Source organism: Rattus norvegicus, chromosome 17 (assembly GCF_036323735.1).
Source record: "Rattus norvegicus strain BN/NHsdMcwi chromosome 17, GRCr8, whole genome shotgun sequence".
NCBI classification, from domain to species: Eukaryota; Metazoa; Chordata; class Mammalia; order Rodentia; family Muridae; genus Rattus; species Rattus norvegicus.
This window is the reverse complement of record NC_086035.1, coordinates 76219512-76233198: the sequence shown is the minus strand read 5'-3', so window position 1 is coordinate 76233198 and position 13687 is coordinate 76219512. Positions and strand designations below refer to the sequence as shown.

Genomic DNA, 13687 nt, shown 5'->3' with positions numbered 1-13687 from the left:
GGAGTCCTTTAAATTTAGATCTATTTCTAAATAATGCAGAACCGAGAAGTTAGCTTACAGTTATCACCAACAAACTGTGTATTGACTCAGGGCAGGTCAATTTTTCTTACTTGGTGACCCTTAGCTCTAGGAAATGCAAAACAATCTGGACATTCAAGTTCTTCTCTGTTTGGCAATCCCCCCCCCCCAGCATTCCTCAGGGCTAGCCCCCCTTTCCCCCTGGCCACACCTCTGTTTTCATTCTCTCTTTATTTTGGTTACCTTTTGAACTTCCCCCACGTTCACTCACATGCTTAAGACATGCACCTATGTACAGCTGCATAGACATAAGCATTTATTACATGGTAAGACCTGCTACTGTGCTCATACACACATGTAACTAACTGATCCCATGCACTGGGGGCTTGATTGAATTAATCAGCAGCCGAATTAGATCATTCTCAGGTGTTTATTCACATAGACCTAGTAGGCTTAATGAAGTCAGGATTATTGTTCAACTATGGGACCCTTTGGGCGAAAGACGACACTGAAAATATTGTCCACCAGTGACAGAGTGAGAACCGGAAGTGAGCCCAGGGATTGTGGATTTGGGTCTGACAGTTTAAATCATGACGGTATGGTGCAGTTCAGTATGTAGGAGCCATAGTGTTCTCCCCCCACCCCCGTCTCTCTCTCTGTTTCTCTGTCTCTCATATGTAATCATATATAACCACATTCATTCTTGGTTATGTGCTACCACAGTGAATAGTGAAGGTTAGGGATGTGGCTCAGTTGGTAGAGCATTTGGCTAGCATGCGAGAAGCCTTGGATTCTACCCCCCAGTATCACATGGATCTCAGCACGATGGCATAGGTCCCAACTCTCAGGAAGTGAAGGCAGGAGTGTCAAAAGTTCATATAGGTACATAAAGGTACATACGGGTGAGCCGCAGATATAGGAGACCCTGTCTCACAAAAACAAACAACAACAAATTTTACTAGCAGAGGCTTTATATTCTAGATGGGGAAGATATAGGAAAAACTATTATTTGCATAATAGATGTTATTAAAAAGAAGTAGAGAGAATGTAAAAGCAGGAGGAGCTACAGTCTCAGATAGGGAGGTCCTAGTAGACCTCTTTGAAGAGAGAGCTCAGGAAATCTGAGGATGCCTTAAACGCAGCCTCTTTCACCCCATGCTTCTTTTGTATGGTCATCTCTTTACACCAGTGCATCGTTCCCTCCCTTGTGTCAGCTACTCTGCTTGGACTCCCCTGGAGCAGACAGTAGGATATGCACCTGTTGTATAGGCTGACTTGGAGTGTACATTCAAAATGCCTACAAAGACAAGAGGAGACCAGACCCTGTCCTGAACTCAGCTAGTCACTTGCAGACATTTTCCAAGAGATACCTGATGTTGGTACTTATCCCCTCCTGTCTGTCAGAGAGTAAGCAGTGAGCCAGCCACATTCACAGACTTATGTCTGGCATCTGCCTTTCACCAGCTTTGCCAGGGTACAAAGTGGGGGTGGGGTGAAATTCTCTACATCTTTCAGCATAAAAGCAAACATCTGTGAGGTAGCATTTCCCTTTATGTCACCTAATACACTTTTGGGATTGACTTGTCTGATCAATATCCACCCAGGCTCCAGGCTCCGGCCTGTTGAAAGTTGGCACCATAGGAGACTCGATTTCAGTCTACGAAATCCCCCGGGACCCATGAGGAACGGAGTGGGCAGGGTTTGGAGCTGGTGTCTTGCCCCTGAGAGTAGGCAAGCAGGCATTCAGATGGCCAGAAGGGCCAATACAGTTAAGAAAAATGGAATCTAATTCATGTTCTGTCCAGTTTCCTTCTGTTAGGCCTCATTTTCATCTGGAGAGATGCTGTTTAAGATTTTACTTGGCTCAAGACTTATTCACGATATTTTAGTATCCTTTTTGTGACTGGGCTGCAAATGCCTGCTATTGTGAGTGCTTGGCTCGAGTGCCTTGAAAATCAAATTGCTGGAGGTCTCTCTTTATCAGCACTGCAAAGGGCCCATCTGGCCTGACTGGTTCATGCAAGAGGCCTCTGTTTAAATGGCACTGCTGTCCCTTCTGTCACTATGAGGTAATATTAAGGGCTCTTGTTTTCTTTTCTTTCACAAATGTCATTTTGACACCTGGCCTGTGAATCCTCCTAGGAAGACACGTTGTGGGATGCAGGAAGTCTTCACAGATCCTTGGCTCTGTGTATTAACTGGGGCAGGCACTCTTGATGTTCAGCGATTCTACCGTGTTAAATAGTGTGATATAATAAGTACCTGAATAGACCATCAGTAGCAATTCCTGCTCATTAAAACGCACTTACACAGACTTTAGCATTGGCAAATGTTAGCAGCCCTGGAGGACAGTGGCTGAGCTTGGAAATGGCGCATCGAGTTTCATTTACCAACTTCTACTCTTGGAGAGGAAAAGGACATACACACACACACACACACACACACACACACACACACACACACACACACACACCTCCCTCAATCCAGACAAAGTACATGCAAGGCTGCGGATTACTTCCTTCTTCCACTCCTGTGACAGCATGCTGAGAAAAGCAACAACAGAAGGAGGGGAGGAAGGAGGGGAGGAGGGAGGGAGTGAGGACGGAGGAAAGATTGAAGGATGGAGGAGGGAGAGAGGGAAGGAGCAAAGGATAAAAGGTGGGAGGGACGGAGGGAGAAAGAGAAGAAGGGAGGGAGGGAAGGAGGGAGGGAAGGAAGGAGGGAGAAAGGGAGAGGGGGAGGGAAAGGAAGAAAGGGTTTCTAATGACCCCATATCTGGTGGGAAAGACACAGCCACAGTGTATATAGATGGGTGGATGGATAAGCTAAATGGCTAAGTGGTTAACAATTGAACTGAGAATATATATATATATATATATATATATATATATATATATATATATATATATATAAAGGACTCTGCCACTAAACCATATCTCCAATCCACTAAACTCCTTCCTCTGTGGAGGGAAGTTTTGGTGAAACAAACCTGGGAAGATTCGAATAGCAGAATAACCACCACCAAATTCATGACTGGCAAAGCACGTTCTGTTTCTCCAGAGGAAGTGTGCTTGTACCTTAGATATACGTTCATTTTCCAAGAATCTAAACTGTAAGGGCTACTGTCTTGAAGGAGAGTCTAAGGGCAAGGTGGGAGCCATCACCATTTCTGTGTGGTAGAGCTGCTGAGACAGAGAAAGGAGGGGAGCGACCATAGACTGGGGGTTTCTGGATGGAACGACAGAGACAGTTAATGAAGGGATGGACCACAATGACTCCTGCATCTGTGAAATGGTCTAGATTAGCGCTGGGTCTTATGCTCCTGCCTGGTTCTGGGGAGGTCTTTGAAGAACACAGTGTGGAACAGAGTTATCACGGCCCTTCTGGACTCCACTCAATGCTGTGACATAAGGGACAAACAATTGCCACCTAGGTCTGGGGCCTGCAGTGTCCTCTGTCACAGGGAGAGTTGCTCAGAGGGCCTCCTTGAACTTGGGTCTGGCCAACAGTCTGTACAAGAAAATAGAGCTCAAAGGTGGTTTATTTTCCTTCTATTAAAAAAAATGTACCAGAAATTATATCATAACTAACTCTGACCTCAGGGCAGAAAGCTCTTAGTAGCCAACCATAGAACAGGAGAGAAATGAAGGTTGCTTTGATGTAACGATGTAGCGACAGAGCCTATTTGCACTCCTTGAGCCAGTGAGAAGGCTCTGTAGGCAAAGGCATTGGCCACGCAAACCTATTGGCGTGAGTTCTAACCCCAGAGCCCACGTCAAGGTAGAAGGAGAGACACAGCTCATAGAGTTGTTCTCTGCCCTCCTCATGCATGTCATGACACAAACTTGCACACACAGACATGTACACCCAACAACAACAACAACAACTAAGATTTGTTAAAGCTAGCTTCTTTTTTTATTCTAAGTGTTAATTTTAAATAAATGTTTCTATAGGCACAAGAGGAAAAGGCATTCTTATCAACTATCATTTTACAGAGGAGCAACAGGGTCACTTAGCATCAGGGACCAAGGGCCAGTCTTTGTGAGTACACAGAATAGGTGTAAGGTGGGTACATGAGAGACGGTGACAGATAAAGAGGAAATGGAGGGAGAAGGGATGAGAGTGAGGGAAGGAGAGAGAGAGAGAGAGAGAGAGAGAGAGAGAGAGAGAGAGAGAGAGAGCGAGCTTGCCTTTCATGAATAAGATAATTTTACCTATTGAAGCAGTGTTATTCTAAGCGTCATTAGCAAAGGGACAGTTAACGTTATTTTAGAGCCTCCAAATTTTCCACATGGCTTCTTAGAGCCTCTGCTGGGTACATTAAGTGCAGTATTCATATTACCTCTGAAAATTCAAATGCATGCATTCAGTGTGTCAGCCGCAGTGGGCTGTGTCCAAGCTGCTCGTTGAACTGTCTCCATTATGTCCCATTCTGCAGCAATGGGAAATTTGAACCAACCCCAGACGGAATCTACAACCTTCAACACGTTCAGGGATGACAATTATGCCTCTACAATCACTACAATAAAGAAATAAAATAAAACAAACCGAGATGGAATCAACAGTAAAAGAGCTAAATTATAGATAAGAGAATATTCACAAAACTATACCTCATCTCCCGAACGTGGGCGCACTGCCTCATGCCAGGATTTCTTTAGGCACTGGTGATAGTCAGTATATTGCAATTGAGTGCAATTACAGTTAGCTATAATTAAGAACAATTACAGCTTTTATTTCTCTACTTGTTCTTTAAAAGCACATTTGTAATAAAACTTTTTTTTAAAAGGTGAAGAATATAATTATACATCCTTATAACGTCTCGAATAATTAGTTTGACTAAAGTTTCCTCTGGAAAATTTTCATTTTAGCTGTCAGATCTGCCATTTATAGTCAATGGAACGTACTTTAAAAAATTCCATCATTAACCTTTTTCACCCCATATAGCTGTATATGAATTACTGGTACAAATGAAAGGTTTCAGTGTTTAAATCTCTAGGGCCTGGTGCAAGGTACATTTTTTTAAACTAATGTTTGCATGTATATGTACATGCACATGGTATATGTGTATGCATACATGTAGTGTATATGCATGTGTATATGTGTGTATATGCACATACATGTGCATGTGTATACATGTGTATGTGTGTACATGCATATATGTATATATCTGTGATGTTCTGTGTATATGCATGTATGTGCATGGGTATACATGTGTATGTATGTGCATGATATGGTATGCATGTATGATGTTATATGTAAATGCATGTATATACATGTATATTATTAATGCGTATATGTCTTTGAGAAAATAACGCTGGGAAGCAGTTGTTCTCTGTAGGCAACCTAGTTCTATATTTCATATATCCTAACACACTAACCTCTGTTTATTTGCTGTGTATTTATGAAGCAGGAAGCCAAGGAGTCCAGAGATTGTGGCAGAGCTTTCTCTGGTTTAGGGGCTTCCAGAATACATGTCAATATAAGCTTCATTGGAAACAGTGAAACACTACTTCTCTATAAATCCTGAGTGCAACTCGACTCCACATTATCCTAGCTCCTTTGTTACTTGGCAAATTCTAGGGGAGGACTTGATCACCTTTGGACAGTTCTACCATCTAACGTACAACTATGAATGGTTGCCCTGAAGGTCCAATAAGTTGAATATGCCCGTTCCCCAAAAGAACTTTTTTTTTTAAAAAAAAAAGGTCTTTGCCATCAATATTGAAAATAACTGATAATTAATTACCTGAATGACTAACCTGAACATCCAAGAAAATTTGACACTATGACCCTGGGAATTGAGGATACCCTCACTTCTTTATCCCCTTGAGCCAAGAGGCCTGGGAAACAATGATTTGACAATGCCTGTCCCCGCTGAGAATGAGCAGTTATGAGGAATCATCTCTTAAGGTCCTCTATAACCCTAGGATGATCTAAGAGTGACCATGCATCCCTCTGATGTCAATCAAGTTGAAAGAGGCTCGTCTGGCAGTAATGGGGTAGACTGATAGCAAGGTTGAAGTTTATAACCACTTATATACCATAATATTCATTATGCCTTTTTATTCTATCCCAACCATAAAGACCTGTTCACTTGCTATGCTTTAATCCTTTTGTCCAGAACCTTATACACATTTTATCTTTTGCTCCTCACAAGATTATTATAGCCATTGTTCATGGGAGAAAAACAAGGCTCAGAGGAATTGAGGGAGTGGGAATCTAAGCCTATTAAATTCTAAGATATGCAACGAAAACAAGAAAAAGAAAGAAAACACAGCCAAGTATTCCTAAGAGACTCCAAAAGTTAAACAATCTGGAAGCGACTCTAAGAATTTTAAATTTAAAGTAAGAGGGAACTAAACATAAAGTCCCATTTCTAATGTTAAATATAAACCCATAAATATATATTTTCACTATTTCTTTGGCATAAAAATTATTCTTATCCTATCTTGCCTTTCTGGAGAAAAAGACCTGATATGTAGATCAGGCTGGCCTCAAATTCTCCATTTTCCTGCCTCAGCTTTTCTAAGTTCTGGGATTACAAGTGAGGTGCAGACATTTTCTAAATAAAAGGTCTGTTGTGTTAAGGATTTTAAAGACCAGAGGATGGGTAAAATGGCATTTCTCGGGATGGGGTATGAAATAAAACATTCCTTTAAGTTCTTGATTTTACATCAATGCAAAGTGAATCTGAAGACATGAACACTGGATCAAGCAGCTCTGTCTCTCACAGAAACAATCTATGTGCCCAAAGATAGGGTAATATGAAAGCTACAAAAATACCATGGTCATTTTGCAGTCTGTGGGGTAGCTATAAAGAATGATGCAGACTCCAATGCTGTAACAGAGAATTACAATGCGTGGTGGGTAGTAAAAAGAATGTCACAGAATAGCACGATTTAGGGCATTTCTGTTTAAAGTAGAAAACAGAAAGAAAGACATTCCACAGGTCGATCTGAGTTTAAATGCAAGCAGCAGTAGCCTGAGGAAGAGGTGGCTTCTACTGTGAAGCTCTTGGCATTGTACCCATCTTCTGCCTTGCATCCCAGGGCACTCGGAACCACAGACGCTCTCACTCAGTGTGTTAGCTAGGCCACATATGAATGCCCCGCCAGTGAGTTTGCAGGTGTGCGAGCATGTCTCTTCTACACTGTGTATAGCCCACAGGGTTGGTTCATCTTAACTGGCTTGAGAATCACCCAACAGACGCCCTCTGGGCATGTTTGCGAGACTGTTTCCAGAAAGCTTTAACCTGAATGTGGGCAGTAACATCCTATAGACCAAAGTCCCAACACTGAAGAAAAGCATAGGAATCATTATTGTATTGTCCTTACTGTAGACACACTGTGAGCAACTGCATCAAGCTCCTGTGGAATTCCCTGGTGAACTGTGTGGCTTCTTAAACCTTTTCCCCTCTGCTCCAACATAGCCCCTCTGCCAATCTCTTCCCTGTCACTGGTCATTTCCTCTCTCTTTACCTTAGCTTCCCTGTCTAGAAAGTCATCTAAACAGAGTCTCATGACATATACATTTTTGGTCTGGCTTTTCTTACGCAGAGTAACTGTTGAACTTCCTCTATAGCGTACCTTCACTTTCTGGGCACCACCCCACAGTCTGAATACAGTGCAAGTTGTTCGTTCCTTCTTTTCTTGATAGCATGAGAGCCATTTCTATCCCTTACTATACAAATCGAACTGCTACGATGATTTTCATTCACGTTATTGCACTATTTCCTTGGAGAAGCAGGAACCTATGTGTGCACTCAGGGGAAATAAGACTTTTCCACAGGTAGATTTGAATAAACACAGCACCAAATGGCATATCTGTGTTTAGCTTTCTAAGAAACCTCCAACTGTTTTCTAAGTGACTACAGGATTTTACTTCTTACCTACAGCGTGACAGGAGCCGATAGCGTTCCCAGGCTTTCTCTCAGAATGCTTTGGAATGGAATTTATTTCAGCCATGAATCAAATAGTCGAGTGATAGCAGCCCACTGGACACTTAATTAACTAATAATATTGAGAAACTTGTAATGTGCCCAAGTAATATTTGTCTACCTTCATCTAACAGTTCACCCAATTAAAATATCAGATTTATTTTTTTTTATTGATGAGTGCTTGGGGTTGTGTGTATGTGTTTAAAGCGATTCCTACGTTGGATTTCCTACAACCCTGTGTCTTGGTTTTTCACTTTACTTTTGATGATAAACAAAGAGATTTTTTTCTTTTTTCATAAAGTCAAATAAATATACTATTTTTGATTCATGCTTTCAGAGTTGTATTAAGAGCTCTTTCTTGGACAGAGGAGAGAACAAAATGAATACAGCACTTGCTATGCATCAAGGAGGTCCACATTCAGGCTCCCGGCACCCGTGTAAAAACTTATGTACAGCAGTGCCTGCCAACCATCCTATGGCTACCTAGACAGACAGAAGGATCGTGGGGTTTGCTGGCCAGATACTCTAGCTAATTGTGAGCCCCAGGTTCAGAGACCCAGTCAAAAAGTAAGATGGCAAGCAGTTGTGGAAGACATCCGATGTTGACCTCCAGCACACACAAAGATGTGCCTGCACACATGAATACATACCAACCACACACACACACACACACACACACACGCACATACACACACACACGGACATACGCACACACACATGCATACATACATACACGCACACTCACAGTACATGCACTCACTATAGGATTCTTTGTCTATACAAAATGATGAGGCATTTTTTTTTACATTTTCTTCTACACACAGTTTGTAGCTTGAAGGGTTGACTCTTGGGTCTGTGATCATTTAGAATTCATCTTAGCATGGTGCTAGGGTAGTACGCTTAGTTGCATATGGGCATCCATTTGTTCTAGTGGGGAATGTTGAATGGGGTACTTTCCTCACTGAATTTCTCTAGCATCTTTGTTTGAAATCAGTCATCCAGCCCCCAAACTCTGCTGAGATTATGATTAATAAACTGATTTATATTAAATTTGAATTAATTTTATATGTATAGATCCACTTGGGAAAAGTTTCTATTTCAACAAAATGTAGTTTTCTGATCCCTACATCCAGGGTCTCTATATATGAATTTCTTCTTTAGTTTATCTTTACAGTATTTTGTCAGTTCAGTGTGTAGATTTTTACCTGTTTGGTCGGATGTGTTCTCACGCACTTAATCCCATTGTCAGTGTAGCGATTTAGCAATACAGATACATAAATACATCTTTCCAACTTACATGACTGAGTGGTTTGAGCAACCTCTCTTTTTTAGGATTCGGTCAAAGTTTCTAGGAAGACAACCATGTCGTCTACAACAAGATAGTTTATTTCTTCCATTTCAACGTAAGCATCTTGTATCGTGTTCTGACTGCACTGGGCACAGTTCCGAGCAGAATGTCTTGGGAGGAAAGTCAGCGAATCTTTCATTACTAAGAGGACCCTTTTCTCCTACTAAACCGATTAGTTAAAATTTGGTTTGCAATCTATACATCCACGTTCTCGATGGCTGTAGACCTTATACTTTTAATCCCATGTGGGTTTTTTGTTTGTTTGTTTGTTTTTGTTTTTGTCGGCAACAGGATGATGCTGGACTCATAAAAATGAGTGGAAAAGTAGTCTGTATAATTAAGTTTTCTAGGGGGATTAATAGTATTCTTTTTACCTTAACTGTTTGATACAACTAATCAGCAAAATGCCTTGTATGGCAGGCAGTTCCCTTTGTGACAAATTTTCAGACTCAACTTCACACTGATATAAAGCCATTCCAATTATCTATGTAAATGAGATTTATACTTTTTTCTCTCTCTCAATAATTTGACTTATATCATCTAAGCCAGGAGAATCTAATATCTAAAAGTCAAGGGTTATTTTTATTTGTAAAGGTTGAAAACAATGTGACATAGACCATATGCGACACCCAAATCGTAAAATATTTACTTGGGAGCTTTGCTGGATGACCCCTAATCAAAGGTGTTGACTTTATGGGTATGAAGCTTCTCATGATATTCATGTTTAGGCTGCTCAGACCTATGGGATAATTAGCAATCTTTCATTTTTAATACTAATAAATTATGTTTTCTCTTTTTTCCCCCCAAATCAGCCTTCCTGGAGTTTTTCCAATTTTATTGATCTTCTCCAAGAAGTAGGCTTTTGTTTTATTGATTTTTTTTTGTTTCCCACTACACCGTGGTCTTTATTGTTGCCTTTCTTCTTCTCATTTTGTGTTTAATTAGCTCTTATTTATTTATTTATTTATTTATTTATTTATTTTATGTTTCTTAATTGGAAGTTGAAGTCAATGATCTGGGACATTTCTTTGCTTTTAATATAGAGATTTATTGCTAAAAGTTTACCCTTAAGACCGATTTAGGGGTACAGTATGACTTTTGATGTGTTGTATTTCTTTTGTGACATCCTAATTCCCATTTGATTTATTTGAGTCACTGAAGCATCTTAGAAGTTTGTTATGTTGGGGACTGAAAAGATGGCCCCATGGTTAAGAGAGAATAGTGCTCTTTCAGAGAACCCAAATTTGGTCACACTGGGTGGCATATAACCACTGTTACTCCAGGTCTAGGGAACTGATCTTCATTTGTAGACACCTGCAATTTAAATGAACACACACACACCACACACACACACACCATACACAACACACACACCATACACAAACATCATACATGTACACACACATACACATACACACACTGTACACACACATAATACACACACACTATACACACACAATACACACACACTATACACACACATAATACACACGCACACACTATACACACACACAAAACACACACACACAATACACACGCACACACAGAGGGAGGTGGGAAATAAAATAAAATGACTCTTAAAAACGTTTTAGATATTTGAATATTTCCAGCTTTAGTATCTAATTACTTTGCTTATCATTTATGGACTTTGTGTCATTGAATATTTTCTAATTTTATTCGGACATGTATTGTAGCTCACAGTGTGATCTCTTTTGATAAGTGGCCTTACATATACTAACAGGGAATGCATATTTTGTTGATGGGTGTAATGTTCAATAAATGTAAATTAGGTCGTGCTTTGTCAAGCACTGCTCAAGTGTTTTATATTTTTGCTGATATTTTCGTCATCTTCTATCAATTGTGAAGAGATGACTGTTGAAATCTTTATTCTTTCTGTTTTTTAAATTTTCTTCCATCAGTTATTATAATCTTTGTTATTAGCTGGGCAAAAATATAGGATTACTATGTCTTTTCATAAACTGATAAATTACCAAATGATATTCTTTATTCTTGGTATTGCTCTCTACCCTGATATCATCTGTTATGAGCAGAACCTCTCTTCAATTTTCTTCTGGTCAATGTATTTGCTTCTTAAGTGTGATGTAAAAAGAAAGATAGTAGAGAGAGGAGAGAGAGAGAGAGAGAGAGAGAGAGAGAGAGAGCAGGAACTCAGACACACATGGCTTATGATTCTAGAATTTCAGTCTCTCACAATTCTGGAGGCTATAATTTCAAGTTTAAGGTATCAACATGGTGATGACTCTGTAAAGAATCATTCCAGAAATGTAAATCAGATCTGGCTGTGTTTTTGAGAGCAATCCTTGCTGGCACTCCTGTCCACCCGTGACACTAGATGATTTGTGTACCCCTGAGTCTGTCCCACGATACATTCCCATTCCAAAGGACAGGCAAGAATAAATTAAGGGATCATTGGTCTACAGATGGAAACAACCCACCAGGAAACTGCCCCTCTAAGTTTCCAGACCTCACAATAATCCTCTGCCCATCCATGCCTTTACCCTGTTGCCAGAGTACATTGTCCTGATTAACTCTTGTCTGGTTTACAGTTCCTATCTCCAGGTAGCTCCCTTATTCCTCAGTTTGCTATAAACAACATGGAGACGCCAGGCCATAGCTTCCACCTTTTGCCAAATATTTGAGTCATCACTTATATTTTCTATTTTCCCTCCAAACACTAAGCTCTGTTCGCTAAAGAATTCTGTCATTTTCTAACAAGAATAGTCTTTTCTTCAAGGTCTAAGAACATGATTTTTGCTGAGACTTCATCAGGGGTAGTTGTATTTTTGCCGTGGTTTGTATATCTACCACCCTCCTGTTCACAAAGACATAAGCATTTTCTAAGATGACAGAGGCTTCCTTCCACGGCCTTCACTTCTTCCAAGGCTCTTACCAGCATCATCTTTAGTGCCTAAATTTCTACCAAACCTCTTTAAGGAAACCTAGAACTTTTCTGTCAAACACCTCAAAATTCTTCTAGCTTGTGCGCAGTGCCAAAGTCACTTCTACACTGTCAAGCATGTGTTCAATATCCCCGTGGGTTTTTTTTGGGGGGGGTTGGTACCAAGTCAGTATCAGTCTCCTAGTGCTGCTATAATTAATTACTAGACAGGGGATAGCTTAAAACAAGAGTAACATATTCTCTTGTGATTAAGGAACCCATAAATCTGAGCAGGAAGCATTGGCCTGGTCCCACTTTATCTGGAGGCAATGAGGAAGAAGATCTTAGTCTTTCCTACCTTCTGGTGTCTGACAGTTTTTTACATCATCTGGCTTGAATCTGCACCACGACATCCTCTCTACTGTTGCCATGTGCCTTCCTCTCTGAGTACCTGTGCCTATCTCCTGCTACCCCTCCTCCCCTCCTCCTCTCCTCCTCCTTCTAACCCTACATTATATCACGTATAAGAACCCTCATGATCCTGCATGGCTTCCTCTTAACTAATGGCTTCTCCATAGTTCCTATTTCCAAATACCTTCTTTAAGACTCTGGGTGACCGTGAATTTTTGGCAGATGCAATAGTACTCAGTGAACAAAGCGTATCTCATCTTATCCTTCTCCTGTTATCTTACTTATGCTTTAATGTTGGCTGTGCTTTTCTTGCAGGCAGCATATAGTGGGTCTTGCTTAATGTCTGGCTTACTAACCTCCATTATTGAAGTGTACTCTTTATGGGCTATACCCGCTGTCTTGTGAATTCTGAATTGTGAATTCAGACACTACTCTCAGCTCTGCATCAGGACTAGTAAAGGGTCACTTGTCATCCTTTCAGATGGTTTTCTTTATATGCATGCATTGATCAGTGTGGAAGTGTGGGGTGAAACAGGTCACTCTTTAGATGTCTGTATTTTTATTTTGTATAGCTCTCAATTTTCTGGCCCTCTTATGGTAATTCTGACTTCTTAAATTTTCAGTTTGCCTCCTCAACTCAGCCCTATCCTTCTTCCCCATCCTCCTATGATCTGAGTCACAGCTCAGAAACACTACTTAAAAAATCTACTTAGTGTGTCTTGTCATTATTTTGGGCTGCTCAGTTATACAAGAAAGGACTACCTAGACCTAGCTATTCACCTTTTTCAGAAGAAGAAATTCTTTGAGAATTTTCCTGAACTAGGTAGTAATTAATTAAAATTGAGGTAAAATATTGTAGGTGAATAGCACTGTCAAATCCACATCGAGATAACTAATATATATCTTTTTCCAGAGGAAATGTCTTTCTGAGGAAAGTCTGTGAAGAAAGTTGTCAGTAGGTAACACTGATAATCTGGTCTGGGAATTCCAAACGCCTGCATTCAGATCTGAATTCTGCCGCTCCTCAACCATGTGACACGATACAGCAGGTTACCTCATGTTTGTACCACAGTGT

At 40.5% G+C, this 13687-nt stretch overlaps 1 protein-coding gene across 28 annotated transcripts in view; it reads right to left on the bottom strand.

Annotated features, from left to right (window-relative positions):
- Celf2 (CUGBP, Elav-like family member 2) overlaps positions 1 to 13687 on the bottom strand; it is an 825373-nt gene that overhangs the window by 406102 nt on the left and 405584 nt on the right. The window lies entirely within an intron of this gene.